Here is a 12,112-nt window from a genome sequence, read left to right on the forward strand (position 1 = left end):
TTTCACCCTTACTATTCAGTACATTATCTCTCACCCTTCACCCTTACTATTCAGTACATTTTCCCTCACCCTTACTATTCAGTACATTTCTCTCCCCTTTACTATTCAGTACATTTTCTTTCTCACCCTTCATCCTTACTATTCAGTACATTTTCTCTCTCACCCTTCACCCTTACTATTCAGTACATTTTCTCTCTCACCATCACCCTTCCTATTCAGTACATTTTCTCTCACCCTTCACCCTTCCTATTCAGTACATTTTCTCTCTCATCCTTCACCCTTACTATTCAGTACATTTTCTCTCTCACCATCACCCTTCCTATTCAGTAAATTTTCTCTCTCACCCTTCACCCTTACTATTCAGTACATTTTCTCTCTCACCATCACCCTTCCTATTCAGTACATTTTCTCTCACCCTTCACCCTTACTATTCAGTACATTTTCTCTCTCACCCTTCACCCTTACTATTCAGTACATTTTCTCTCTCACCCTTCACCCTTACTATTCAGTACATTTTCTCTCTCACCTTTCACCCTTACTATTCAGTACATTATCTCTCACCCTTCACCCTTACTATTCAGTACATTTTAACTCACCCTTACTATTCAGTACATTTCTCTCACCCTTACTATTCAGTACATTTTCTCTCTCACCCTTCATCCTTACTATTCAGTACATTTTCTCTCTCACCTTTCACCCTTACTATTCAGTACATTATCTCTCACCCTTCACCCTTACTATTCAGTACATTTTAACTCACCCTTACTATTCAGTACATTTTCTCTCTCACCTTTCACCCTTACTATTCAGTACATTATCTCTCACCCTTCACCCTTACTATTCAGTACATTTCTCTCACCCTTACTATTCAGTACATTTTCTCTCTCACCCTTCATCCTTACTATTCAGTACATTTTCTCTCTCACCCTACACCCTTACTATTCAGTACATTTTCTCTCTCACCCTTCACCCTTACTATTCAGTACATTTTCTCTCTCACCCTTCACCCTTACTATTCAGTACATTTTCTCTCTCACCCTTCACCCTTACTATTCAGTACATTTTCTCTCTCACCTTTCACCCTTACTATTCAGTACATTATCTCTCACCCTTCACCCTTACTATTCAGTACATTTTCCCTCACCCTTACTATTCAGTATATTTATCTCACCCTTACTATTCAGTACATTTTCTTTCTCACCCTTCATCCTTACTATTCAGTACATTTTCTCTCTCACCCTTCACCCTTACTATTCAGTACATTTTCTCTCTCACCATCACCCTTCCTATTCAGTACATTTTCTCTCTCACCCTTCACCCTTACTATTCAGTACATTTTCTCTCTCACCTTTCACCCTTACTATTCAGTACATTATCTCTCACCCTTCACCCTTACTATTCAGTACATTTTCCCTCACCCTTACTATTCAGTATATTTATCTCACCCTTACTATTCAGTACATTTTCTTTCTCACCCTTCATCCTTACTATTCAGTACATTTTCTCTCTCACCCTTCACCCTTACTATTCAGTACATTTTCTCTCTCACCATCACCCTTCCTATTCAGTACATTTTCTCTCACCCTTCACCCTGACTATTCAGTAAATTTTCTCTCTCACCCTTCACCCTTACTATTCAGTACATTTTCTCTCTCACCTTTCACCTTTACTATTCAGTACATTATCTCTCACCCTTCACCCTTACTATTCAGTACATTTTAACTCACCCTTACTATTCAGTACATTTCTCTCACCCTTACTATTCAGTATATTTTCTCTCTCACCCTTCATCCTTACTATTCAGTACATTTTCTCTCTCACCCTACACCCTTACTATTCAGTACATTTTCTCTCTCACCTTTCACTCTTACTATTCAGTACATTATCTCTCACCCTTCACCCTTACTATTCAGTACATTTTCCCTCACCCTTACTATTCAGTACATTTCTCTCACCCTTACTATTCAGTATATTTTCTCTCTCAACCTACACCCTTACTATTCAGTACATTTTCTCTCTCACCCTTTATCCTTACTTTTCAGTACATTTTCTCTCTCAGCCTACACCCTTACTATTCAGTACATTTTCTCTCTCACCCTCACCCTTACTATTCAGTACATTTTCTCTCTCACCCTTACTATTAAGTACATTTTCTCTCTCACCCTTTATCCTTACTATTCAGTACATTTTCTCTCTCACCCTACACCCTTACTATTCAGTACATTTTCTCTCTCACCCTTTATCCTTACTATTCAGTACATTTTCTCTCTCACCCTACACCCTTACTATTCAGTACATTTTCTCTCTCACCCTCACTATTCAGTACATTTTCTCTCTCACCCTTACTATTCAGTACATTTTCTGCCCCTTCTGCACCATCTATAGTTGGATTTAAAAAAATGGAGTCAATTTCCTCTGTCATATCTTGTGCGCTGCCATTTACTTTAGATTATCAGTTTCCCCAACCTCTTTTAAACTATTCAAATGCTGCCATATTTATTTTGTAAGACTGACCTCTTTCTTTTACATATATCCATTACTTAGGTTATTTGGGTCAATATTTGCCCTTACATATCTATATTTAAAGTACAACAGCCTCCTGGACTGGCAGGGATTAATCTACCCAGTTTTTAAGAATATGCACGATCCCCATACTCTCGCTATGTGATAGATTGGGTGGGATGTGGAAACATTTTTTGTCAATTTTGATAATGAACAGTCATTCAGCCCTGATGTTCAAATAGTTAGTGCTCTTCATACCTCCCATTCTCAGCTCCCGCTAACTCTTCAAGAGAACCCTTTGATAACCGCCATGTGTTACACATTGCGGACTGTTAGGAAACGTCTATATCTCAGTATCACTGCTTCACTCTTTCTTCCGCTAGTTTATAATCCGGCCTGTCAAGATAGGCATACTTCTATTATACATTCTTATCTTCAGGTGACTTTCTCTGAGATAATAGGGTCCTGTGTGAGATTCAACAAGCTGTTGGTGTCAACCTCTTATGCTGAAATGCATTACAAACTACTCCATCTGTCCTACTATTATACCCCTAGGCTACAACATCTTACAGGTGCATCTGTTGACTCCAATTGTTTTACAATGTAAGCTACCTGACTCCAATTCATGCATTGCATGTGGTCCTGCGATACAGCACAGGAAGTCTGGTTGGCCGTCCAGAATTATGTAGCATGTGACCTTTGCCTAGTATTCTCTATTAATGCCACGTGAGCTCTTTGTATGAGGGGCTGGCGGCTGAAGAGTCCAGACAACATTGTGATGCTACTATTTAACTTTTAAATAATGCTGCAGCAGCTCAAAAAAAAACACATATTGCCACAATGGGTGGAATCTGAGGTCTCTTCTATATCGCTAAAGCCACCTAAGTCAGCTTATATGTATCAAATGGACTGGGCAGAATTCTCTGGGTATTGAAGGAAGTGCCAGTTCTTCTCTATTTGGTTGCCTTACATTAATAATATACCTCCTACTATGAAATCGTCCATTAGACATACTGTTAGCCTTACCTTTTACATACAATTTTGAGACACTCGCAAGAGGAGTCCCCCTTTGTAGTATGTCATTTGCTTTTGATTTTGTGGCCAATATTTCAATATTCAATATTCCCTCATGTCTGGTAGTTATTTATTTATGTATAGTTTGGATGTTGTCCCATGATTCTTGTTTTTTTTGTGTGTGTGTGATGCTTTCTATTATATACGAGTCTGTATATAGCTATTCATGATATCTTATTTTTTTTACTTAGTCTTTCAATAAAATATGTTTAAAAAAAATCTAAACAAATCAAACCAAAAACAGCAGAGCTGATTTAGCATGTGTCCATGCATCTGAGGATCAGTACCGACTACTATGTGAGGTTCTTGTCAGAACTGTTGCAAATTCTCCTATATACTGTATGAATAAAAGTTCTTACAACTCATTTGTTTAAGCCTTTTCTGGACGTGGTATTCAGACAAAAATGTTGGGAGCCTGTCTGTTAGATTACATATGCACATAATGACTGGCTCTGACTTGTACATACTGGAAAACAATATAAACCGAAGATGAAACTGATCATGATGAGCGGACTCAGGACTAGAGGCGATTGGATGTGTCCAAGTTGTTGCCACAATCACATCCCAGACTGTAATCAATTTCTGCACAATGCAGGCTAATAAAATAAAATAGATGTACTATAATTTAGCAAAATTAGAGAGCATGCATAATTAAGGAAAACAGGATGTTTGCGCTGTGCCTGTCTATTATATATGACTGTCACAATTGGACGAACTGTTTATTTGCTTTTATTCTTCTGTTTCTCTTATGTCTCTGTGACATGGATTTTTTTTTAATAGGACATTAAATATTATTACCCTATTGTTTCAGCAGAAACATTGCTACAAATATTCTTTTCCTTCAAGTGCTAAGGATCATGTAGTCATCCAAATTGCAATATATGAGCAGAGTGAAAACAAATGGCATTAACCTTTCAATTCAGGGCGTTCTTGTTTTCCAGAGATGGTTTGGGCCTGATGCTGAGTAATCTGGGGAAAAAGTCAGATTCTTGGGAGTGCTTAGAGGGACAAGGGATGAGCTCCTTTTTCCACTGCTGGCTGTAGCCATAAAACTCTTGCTTGGTTTCGAACGATAAAACAACTGGCTTACAAATGGTTCCATTGCACATGCTTTCCTAAATTAGCATGTATACATCATAACAAAACTGCAGGCCGAATACACGTGATTTATCATCATGCATGTCTTTTACTATTTGCAGCATCTCAGATGTAGTGCTGGAAACTCTGACATTGTTAGAGAAAATACATAAATGGTGCACACTTTCTCAGAATATGATTTAAAAATGTAAATATGCCATCATATCGCTGGGCACCATATTCTACTAATAGGCCAATTATACAGTGCGAGGCGGCTAAGGCAAATTGCAAAATCAGGTGTGCCTCATTTTGTGTACATGCCGCTAATTATACGCCCAAGCATTTGCAAGCCAAGATGCACACCTCCCAACCATCCCAACTTTGTCAGGTCAGTCCAAGCTCGCGATCATTAAGTTCTTCCAGATTTGTGAGGCTTATTGGGATTCCATGCTGGAGGTACCTGCATAGGGTAATAAAGTTGAGTTGGTTTCTAAAAATGATGATGTGACCACGCACCTTTTCCTGACTCCTGAATGTTGGGAATGGCACGATCGCAGAGGAGAGGTTTGTTCCTGAAGAGATGAGTTGGGCAAATTGAAGGCATTCCTTGTACAGTGCCGTGTAAGTGCCTCTTATTTTACAGAACAGTGCAACCACAAGATTATATTTTACAGATCAGGATTATTGAAACACGATGAAGGGGTGCATGTTCATCTTCACTAGATTTTGCACCATTCCATAATTTTAATGGGAATTATTTTACTCTTCTGTGTTGCACTTTGTGTGATGCCAGTGGCAAACGCAGGATTTATAGAGGGGGGGTTTCCAAATGCTTGATATAAGAGTGAGTGTGGCCAGTCCATAAAGAGGGTAAAATTAGCACTTAACCAGCTTTAATATGCGTCATACAAAGTGTATTGTGTGTCATAATTCCAGCATATACAGGGCCAGTGATCACAGTAAGCCATTACATGCGGCAGTATGGCTATCCTGCCTAAGCTGAATGTTTTTATTTAAGATGTGAGCACCATTCCAGAGTATTAGAGCAAGTCCAGGAGTCTGGGAGCAGCAGAAGAACCTAGCACTGCCCTGGACATGTATGTACATATTGGGCTCTATAGCAGCACATCACTAACAGTGAATGTTTTCCAGATCTCCTAGTTGATGCACAGGTTATTTCTTACTAGCGGATACATGTTAAAAGATCCACAGGTAGTGATAATTTCATTTGAGATACTGAGTGATACATGCAGTACTTGTAAAATTCTATTATGTTACTATTTCTATTGTGGTCATGGTGTGGGATGGGGAGGGGGGTTTCCAGGCAGACAGAAACCCCCCCATGCGTTTGCCAATGAATGCATTTATTTCATTTCTTGGAATGCACCTACAAATGAGCTTCTTCACTGCACATCATCACTAACATCCACTCATTCTGATATTTTTAGGCCATAAAGGAGGCTAAATCAAGCAATATGTTAGGACAAAAACTGGAGCTTTATTTATAGAAAGGAATGGTCCTAAAGTGGATTTTGATGTAGTGGTTACACTTTGCAGAGTGCGCATCTTGAGATGTTTCCGTCTTAAAGCACTTATTGCATGTTGAGCATACTTGCCAACTCTCCCAGAAAGTCGGGGAGGTTCCCAAATTTGGGGGGCTCTCCTAGCCTCACGACAGAGTTAGTCATTCTCCTGGTGTGTTGAATTGCATCAAAAGAACCCACACCCGGGGCCACAGTGACGTGTAAAGTGCTGCAAATCACAATTTAAAAAGTGCTTGTAGCGGGCATAGAGACAGTCGACAAGTAGAATGTGGAGGTGTCTTCTGTGAGGAGATCGAGCATGGACCCTGAAAAATACTTGCTGACTCTCCTTGAAAGTCAGGAAAACTCTCTGGAATCTTAGTGATTTCTCTGAGAGCGAGTGTGGTGATCACAACACAGGGCTAGTGTTACCACTCTCCACCTATCATGGGGGAAACACTGGGTAGAAGAATAATAAGGATGATACAAGAAATTGGCCACCATTCTCCAGCACATTGATGACTACATAAGTGGCTGCTCCATGATAGGGCTTGTGTGTTTAGGATAGTAGAGAACCGGGTCTGGGGCAGATGGGATGAGGGTGGGGGGCTGGTGAAGGCAGAGGAGACTGTTGCTGCTCAGAGGCTACAGCGTCCCTGAACCCACCGCAGTCCAGCACACAGCAGCATGTAGAGAAGAGTGTAAAATATTTTGAATACACTGTCACACCTACTTACATACACAGTGGCTTGCAGAAATATTCAGTATTGTCTGTATTAAAAGTTATATTTACACAGATTCATACATTATTTTTACTGCTCTTACAGCAAATTTTCAAAGTCATAACTTAATTTTTTTTTGTATTTATGCTTTGCAAACTAGTAAGCTAGAACTACCTTTTTCACAGTAGCTTTAAATCTGTTGGAATACGTTTCTACCAGGTTTGCACACTGTTTAGAAGTAATTTTTGCCCAGTCTTCCTTGCATATTTGCTCTAAGTTGATTGGATGAGGTTTATGGACTGTGATTTTCAAATAGTGCCACAAATTCTTACTTGAATTAAGATCCGGAAGTAGATTTACTAAATCTTCTAAAAATTAAAAGTGGCGATGTTACCCATAGCAACCAATCAGAATCTGTATATAATTTTCTAGGATGCAATAGAGCAGTGATTCTCAAACTCAGTCCTCAGGACTCCACACAGATCATGTTTTGCAGATACACAGGTGTATTTATTATTCACTGACACAGTTTAAAAGATCAACAGGTAGAACTAATAATTTCACTTGTGATTCTATGAGGAGACCTGGAAAACATGCACTGTTTGGGGTCCTGAGGACAGAGTTTGAGAACCTGTGCAATAGAGAAATGATAGACAAAGAGCCTGATTCAGAGGTGCAGGCAGTGTTGATGCCGCAGGCAAGTGGCCAATGTTTTAGGTCTGCACATGCGTCCCGATGGTTATCGCCGAAAGTCCCAGAACAAATTTGTATGCAAACAGAGCAATTTCAGGTAACAGGTGGGTGGTTAACCAGATGCGGGCATGCTGCAGTCAGCAACTGATTCTTTTGTCGCATCGGCTATGTTCAGAAGGAGATTCTATGCCTCTAAAGGGCTAGTGCAATATCCGATTGTGTGACCGATAGTGTGTATTAATACACACAGCAGCGAATTACCCCCGAAGCCCATCGGCCGCAGTAATAGCATATTGGCACAGTTGCGCTGTAGCAAAAGATGAAGTCACAGCTGCAGTAGCGTGCACCTCTGAATCCGTCCCAGAATCTCATTGGTTGTTATGGGGAACAGTATCACTTTCATTTTTAGAAGATTTAGTGCCCCCTGGACTTTGACTTGGCCATTGTACAACATTCAACTTTTTATTGCTCAACCACACCAGTGATACTTTGGCCTTGTGCATTATCCTGCTAGAAGGCAAACTTTTTCAGAAGCTTTACGTTGTTAACTGCTCCCCATGGCTCCTACTGCAGGCAAGAGGAGGGTAATTATAGCTGGGATGGTGGACAGAGGTGGGGATGGTGGTGGGGACGGGGGACAAAGGTGGGGATGGGGGCAGAGATGGTGAACCCAGAGGCATCATAGAATGGGTCCGAAACTACTAGTAATTTAATTAAAAAAAGAATGTCCACCCATCGGCTTCCCCTTCATACACACAGTCGCACTCACATCTCTTCCAAAGTGCTGTGTTAAGGTGCCCATCCACTAGAAGACAGGCAAAAGGCTGCACAAATATGACATTGTAACCGTGCAGTCGTTTGTACGTCTGTGATGTGGCTGCACTGAACGAGCAGTCGTTCAGTGCAGGCTCATCAATCATCTGCTAACATGCTCAACTTGACGTTATCGTCAGGTTGTCCAGTATGTTTGCCCGATAATAGATGTCTAAACGACCAGCAGGAGCACGCATCGCTGGTCGTTTTAAACATTTTTACAAACTATTTATGAACGATATTGTTATCGTTCAATCGCTCAACTTAATCGTCTAGTGGATGGGCACCTTTGGATCACTTTTCCAACAGCCGCATACATGAAATACAAAAGATAGTCAGCCCCCTTTGTTTGCATTTTAAACTTTGACATTAAACAGTGTGCATTATGAGCACTTCACTCACTGTCTCACCTTACAGCAGCCGCCCCGGGAGTCTTAGCAGAATGCCTGGCAGGCTCATGAGCAGCTTAGCACTCGATACATTCAGACTGTGGCCAGCAGCATAATCAATCCACAATCTTTGAACTTGACAAAGCTTAGCATACGGAGATTACAAACCACAGGGGAGACTGATATCGGCCACACATTGCCACTGTGGGCGGGCCCTCTTCTGTCCAGGAATGGGATTTCTGTCCAGAAATGGGACTCCAGTCCCGCCATCCCCCCCCCCCCGCCCTATCTATAATTGTTTTCTATGTACACTCTTTAGCAGCGGGTACATAGCACTTACCCACACTAATGTTCCTGCTGATTTTGGTGGCCACATGTAGTGAGTCCTCAGTCCTTTCCACTTTATTTATCTTGCTAACATCATCATAATTGAACAGTATTAGCCTGGAAATGAATTTGTGCCTCTCCGTTTTGTACCCAATGACATTGGGTTTGTGACACGGCAATGGCGCCATCCTATTGTAGATTGCAGGTGCTTCAGGAGAGGTCATTGTTATATACACTCTACTGCAGAGTATACAGAGAGAGAGAATGCTTATATATAGCATATGGGTGATCTTTGTAAACTTACAATTATGTATTTCTTAAATATTGTGTCAGTAATAATACAACATACTGTACCGTATGTCACAGAAACAAACGTTTTCAATGGAAATCATTTATCCAGGTCATGGTTTTTGTTCAAACTAACTATTATTACCACCGTAAGAACTGTAAATTGATTATATAATGTGTCTCTGACTTTAAATTAATATAATACTTATATTAGATCTCCACTAAATGCACTGGTAATGTGTGTGTGCCCTCCAGTTTATAATATCATTTCCATATTTCTACTTTGCTGTAGTTGGAGTTCCTGCAGAAGTGCCCACATACATCTATTCTCAAATAGCACCTAATACTCCCCTGGACTGCGTGGCTTAGCCGCACTAAGCGTCCCATCGGAGACTAATCGCTTCTCTCTGCTATATAAATACTGATTCTGCACAGCTTCCATTTTATTCAATGGGGGCTGCAAGATCATGAATGGAGAAACAAAAAGGCAGAAAAAGAACTTTTCAGTTTCCTAAATATAGAGAAGATAAAAGTATAGCTTTCTCCAGCTAAAATGTTGTCGAAAATCTATTTTTAAGGGGTTGGGTATGGAATGCCGGCGTTCTGGATGCCGACGCACGGATCCCGGCGGTCAAAATCCTGACGCTGGTATCACGACAGGGTTAGGACACTGACACTTATCGGTATGGATCTTCACCCTCCCTCCCCGCACCCTGAACCTAACCTCCACCCCTACTGCCCAACCCTCCCTGCCTAGTGCTTAACTCCTAACCCCAGGGAGGCTGTCCCCCCACTACTTACTTTCGGGATGCCGGCACTGGTGTTTCTGGTGCTGGTATTCAAGGCCCCGGCATCTCATGTGCCGGGATTGTGACTGTACATCCGATTTTTACGTTTATAAGATAGAGCCCTAGGTGAGCTATAGTGAAGAGATTTATCCAAATCTTGGAGAAAGAAAGTGGAGAGTTGCTCATGGCACCCAATCAGCTTCTGTCATTTTTCTAGCACAGCCTGTAACATGACAGCTAGAAGCTGATTGGTTGGTACTTTATCCTTCTCCACTTTATCGCTCTCCAAGATTAGATAAATATCCCATAAACTTTTAGTTATTTGTGCTATTTTTTGAGTCACTTGATGGTCTGATCAGCAGATATTATAGTTATATGCAAATGTTTGGGCTTCTGTTGTCAAATTGAATGTTATCACAACCTACTGTATGCAGGGTATACTGTACAATTACACGTTTCTGCACATTTTAAAGCACAATTTCAATTAATTTAATGGATTAAAAACTAAACTGTGAATGTAACACAGGCTTGCGGACTTTCTGACTGCCGCTTCCAGGAGCAGGGGGCAGGGCCAAAATGACGCGATGCAGCGTGAATCGTGTCACTGGTTGCGGGGGTTTCAATGGTAATTGCAGGGGTGATAGGAGGGGTGGGTGGCAGCCGGGAGGATTGCCTGCCTTCCCGGGAGGTCGGGAGGCTCCCGACCAAATCGGAGGGTAGGCAAGTATGATGTAACAAATTAGGCATATTTCACTTGTATCATACTGTTCCTTTAAACTTCAATGAATACTTGGGCATTAAATTAAAGCAAGTGAGCAAATTTCCATAGTTATAAGAATTAGTGTGACCCTTCTATATTCTCAGGGTGTTACACCACTTCAGCAAACATGGGCCCTCATTCAGAGCCACTCGCTAGCGGCAGTACGCTCGTTCCGAGCGATGTTCGCACATCTGCGCATGCGTACGGTTTTTAGTACGCATGCGCGAACCAGTCAGTGCGGATGAAAATCGTTTGTACGCAATATATAGCGAGTGCCTGCTATTTTGAGTGACAGAATGAGGCGTATGTGGGTGGTAACAGGGGAAGGTGCTTGAAAACGGGGAGTGGAGATCCGAACGCAGGCGTGCTTAAAGGTCAAAACGGGCGTTATATGGGTGTGCATAATTAATACAGCAGCGTCAATGACCACGTCATTTGGTTTTTTTTTACTCAGAACTGCTCGCAAAATAGCGGTTGAAAAAACCAACCACAAGAATAGCGAGCAGTTCATATCCTGTTCGATGTACTCGATTAATCTAATAAATAGCGGACATGACGTATGGTGCTAGCGGCCAGGGGGCGTTTTTAAGAAATAAAAGAGCGTATGTTTTGCTCGCTCGTTCAGACTTAGAGGTGTGAACAGACTGCAATTTGCGAACGGATCATTTGAATAGCCACCCCTTGTTTTTGAACGAACGAAAGCAAATAGCGAACGGCTCTGAATGAGGGCCATGGTCTTCAGCAAGCAGTTGACTGAGGACTTGAGAGGAAACATGACTGAGGGGCCTATTCATCAACACTAAAATAACGTTTTTAAGGACATTTTCCTTCAATAACTTTATTTTGGTATTCATGAACAGACTTAGCACAGGAGATATCACAGATATCTCCTTGCTAAGTTCCCCTGCGTTAATTTCCACACTCCCCATACATTAGTATGGGGATGTGGAAATTATGGTATTCATCAAATTCCGAAAATTATGAATTTTCGGAATTTGATGCAGTTACTATTCGCCACTGTGAGGTGGCGAATAGCAGAATCCACTTACCTGTATCCACGTGTGCAGGTCCCCCGATGAGTCCCTCCGGCGCTCTGCTCCATCCTCAGGCTCCGGAGGCTGGTCGGACATGTGTGCTCCCCAGCAGAGCACAAGAA

The sequence above is a fragment of the Taudactylus pleione genome, unplaced genomic scaffold (genome assembly GCF_031769625.1).
Source record: "Taudactylus pleione unplaced genomic scaffold, aTauple2 ptg000129l, whole genome shotgun sequence".
NCBI lineage: Eukaryota > Metazoa > Chordata > Amphibia > Anura > Myobatrachidae > Taudactylus > Taudactylus pleione.